This window comes from Phascolarctos cinereus, unplaced genomic scaffold (genome assembly GCF_003287225.1).
Source record: "Phascolarctos cinereus isolate Bilbo 61053 unplaced genomic scaffold, phaCin_HiC Scaffold_726;HRSCAF=1367, whole genome shotgun sequence".
NCBI classification, from domain to species: Eukaryota; Metazoa; Chordata; class Mammalia; order Diprotodontia; family Phascolarctidae; genus Phascolarctos; species Phascolarctos cinereus.
In genome coordinates, this window is record NW_027556098.1 from 239,150,465 (window position 1) to 239,154,647 (window position 4,183).

The window sequence follows — 4,183 nt, forward strand, 5'->3', positions numbered from 1 at the left end:
TTTGTTACATATTTCCCAATTACATTTTAATCTGGCAGTTTGACACTTCTGATAGTTCAAGACTGTGATTTTATACTTGAAGAAACTAAGGGCCAGAGAGACATTAAGGGCCAGAGATGCATTATGTGATTTGATCAAGGTCACTATAGGTAATAAGTGACAGAATTGGCATGTGAACCCACCCAGTTTTCCGACAATAAATCCAGCATTTGTTCCACTGTATGACAATTCAAGATCAGGGATCTCTTCACTACATAGCATAGCACTTTGCCTTTCAGCTTGAATTCACTGCCCATTGAATTCAGACCACACTGCACTGGTAAAACTTTTGGAGTAACAAGCTGGTCACCTACTCTATGAAGATCAGGAAAGTGATTCCTAGAAATGTATTAATTACATTGATGTTATAAATAAAGGAAATATTATGTATTAGGTAGAGTGGTGGGGTTGAAGACAGGAAGATATAAACTTTTTTTTTCACCATTGGAGTTAGCTTTTCCTAATAAAGAAATAACAAGAAAACAGGACTTGAAAAAGGAAAACTAAAATTTAGGGGAAAAATACTGTGCAAATCTCTTCACTCCTACTAAATAATATCTCCAAGAATCCTTATGGTATAGTGTCTTGAAATAACTAGTTCATCTATATAGAAAAATTCTCTGACATGGTTTATTGTTTTAATAAAAAATACAAGTGAACATATATCACAGGTTACATGAAACTTTACACACAATGACATTCTTTCTCATAGTAACAAACACTGATGTAGACTTAAATTTAAAAAAATGGATTATCTATAATTTGTGCAATTTGTTTAAAGGTTTGAGCAATCATAAAATAAAGGATCTTTTTAATTTGAAATTCACAAAATCCATAACATTAGGAATATTGTAAGATGTGCTTATTTTCAGTTTTTCAAAGACTGCCATGTCTAATAGATGTTAAGTTTATTTGTGTTGTAAGAAACCCTCCTTTTTTTCAAGTTATTTAATGTAGAATGTTAGCAGTGTTCTCTACTTGATGGAGCCCATTAATATTCTCTCTTGTCCCTTTCCAAAAGATTCTAATTAGAAAGTGGCAATTTTGGGCTTAGAGGGGCTGTTTAAACAATCCCAAATTTTAGGAAGTATTTCTGTTAAAATTCACAGAAGACATCCACCATTTTTAAACGCTAATCAAAAGCTTAGGTTGTCTTCTAAACTCAACCATGGGCTGTGCTTTGGGGCCAAGTACTCTTATGAAAACAGTGGAAATGAAACTGAATCAACAAAAATGGAAGGTATGTCTAAGAGACTAGAAAGTAGTTTGAGAGAGACAAAATATTCACCGGCACGTTTGTTTCCCCGTTGCTCTCTTTACAGGGGAAGGAGGCATCACAACACAAAGTGCATTTGCTACCATGATCTGAATATTGTCACTATTGGCCTGCTTTCTGATTCAATTGGTAGAACTATTGACAACTCTAAAAGATGGGGGGGGGGGAGAACGAAGTTGCCATTCACACTCAGACTCCTTGCTGCATCATTTGCCTCTTGAAAAGACTCCCTCTGGTGAACATGTGCCCAGTGCTACCCTGTTGACTTATCAGTCATTCAACGTGGAAGTGCGGAAGTGCAAAGGGATGCGTCAAAAGGAAAAACATTAAATGTGGCAACTTCAGCAGATCCTGGAGCACTGTGATCACAGGTTTCCCCTTTCTTAAAAGCACTTTTCTGAAAATTTTGAATGGAGCTAATTAAGCCTCTTCAGCTGGTACAATTCAAAGACAGGCAGAAGGAGCGAAGGTCCATGCGCGGGGGAGAAGGGGGTGGAGCGGTAAGGGGATCTGGGAAAGGGAGGGAAATGGCCGTGGGGGAAGGGGGAGAGGTAACAGGAACCCTAGGTGGTAGGGGAAGTACAGGTGGGGGCGGTTACATTCCTGCTGCAGAGGGTAGAGTTGGAGATGATGGGGTTGTCAGTTGGGAATTTGCCCTAGATCCTGCTGAACTGAGTTGCTGCACTCGGTCTAGTGTAGTCACTGTTTTCAAATGCAGAGCATTTTGATTTATTCTGAGCTAAAATCTTTCCTTTTCTCTCCCTCTCCCCCAGAGCCATAGTTCTTCAGTTTCAACTCTTCAGTTAGCTTTATCTATCTTCATTCTTTGGAGATTTTCAATGCCTCTTTTAACTTTGTGAGGATATTAGACTACGACTTCTCCGAATTGCTTAATAAAACATCACTGAGTAATGGCATCTGAAAGAGGCGGGAGACCGAAAGCATACTGTTCTTACAGGCTTCCTGAGACAGAAAGACTTATAGCACCTCCACCAGAGTTTCAGATGGTGCTGGAAGGAACGAATTCACTGGTCCTGAGTCAGGGGGCCGGCTTTAAGTTATTTCCTAGAGTTAAGCGTCTGAAACAGCGGGCATCCACACTTTTCTAATGTATTAATTTTCCTAAATTGCGAGAAACAGGATCAATAGAAGGGAGTCTTCACAAGAAGTTCTCGAGATCTAGTAACTGGAACGTGCCTCCATCCAGCATCACATTGGAAGAATGAAGATGCCCGTAGGAAATTCCTTTTCATGGAGAAATTTTAATGACTAATATTTGTCATTCAAATGTTTTTATTTGCTGGAGTTCAAGACCCTGGATCTTCTTAGGGTTGCAATATTTCTTCAGGAACGGAATGAGACTTTTGGCTTTTACCCTGTAGATGAGGTCTTTTAGTATTCCTTTTTCATAAAATTTGTTGCTCAGTCATTTTTCAGCCATGTCTTACTCTTCATGACACCATTTAAGGTTTTCTTGGCAAAGATCCTGGAGTGGTTTGCTATTTCCTTTTCCTGCTCATTTTACAGATGAGGAGACTGAGGCCAACAGGTTTAAGTGACTTACCCGGAGTCACTTGTTAAACATCCTAATGACCAAAGTGGAGGATTCACTGGTTCTGGCAAAGGTGACTCTGTAGATGTAAAGATGAAAACAAGAAAGAAGGTGTTTGATTATCCATTGAAAATGTTTATCCGACAGGTACTTATCAGGAACAAAGTCATGCCAGCTTACTCCAAGCTGACTTTTTTCATGGCTCTTACTCTTCATTAAGAAATACCTCTTCCGTGTCCTCCAACCTATATCTTTCAGTTGTTCCATCACCTCCCACTGTGGTTCCCATTGAAAGAACATTGAAACCTGCTGCAGTTTCGGATAATTTGCAGAATAGTTGTTGGGATCTAAAGATTTCTTAACCAGTTCATAATTAGCATGTATTTTGTGGTGATTACATTGAGATACTTCAGAAATTCTTTCTGTCACGAACTCAAGATCCACATTGTCAAACAATTTTGGGAGAGGAAGAAGTAGACTTAGACCTGGAATCTACAAACTGCTCTTGAGCAAATGTAAAATCACTTATCTTCTCACAATCTGCCATCGGCTACGGAAATTCCTCTTTGCCTACGAATGCTGTATTCCGTGTGCGAGTGAAGACTGGCTCTCTTCAATCTTAGTGCTCTGCTGCGCGGTGTGATACACCAGCACCTTGCCTCTGGCCGCTTCTTCATGGACTTCTTTGCTGCCCTCTTCCTCCTCTGCGGGCAGGCGGCTGCCAATCTCTGCCCACCCCGACTCCATAAAATGTAAGTTGATAACCCACCTTTGAAACATTTACTGTTTGAAGCCGTAAACAAGTCATTTAACCCTATGTGTCTCAAGAAACTTCCTTAGATTTAACTAAGTCATGGATGGGTTTTGATCTGTATTGATGGAGAGAATTCCCACACCAAGATACCTTGTATCCGACGTTTTCACAATTATATAACTTCCAGTACAGATTCTCTCTATATTTACTTGGTCCAATCTGGCTGCTTTTCTCATCATTGCTGTCTTCGGGGCCATTCCTCCCTACTTCGTAAGCACCCCAGGGATTGTGATTTTAGGGCCCAAATTGGGGAGTTATACTATCCTTGATGGAGAACATTTCTCGAACTTTTTTTTGGCAAATGTTTTCCATTTCTTCTTCTTTTATACTCCTTTTTTCCATCTTCATCTTTGAATACTCTTCAGATGACTTTGCTAAGTTGGGTAGCTTGCCAAGCTTCCTTTAAATTTGTTTTGCCCTCTACTGCTTCTCTCAGCTTTATGAAATGGTAGTGCTCATAACTATCCATAATCCTTCTTCAAAAGATTTTACAGATAAGTTT

General features: G+C 39.5%; 1 pseudogene; it reads right to left on the reverse strand.

Annotated features, from left to right (window-relative positions):
• Positions 1–1,592: 1,592 nt before the first annotated feature.
• LOC110196907 (PX domain-containing protein kinase-like protein pseudogene) lies at positions 1,593–3,544 on the reverse strand (annotated as a pseudogene).
• Between the last annotated feature and the right edge of the window lie 639 nt (positions 3,545–4,183).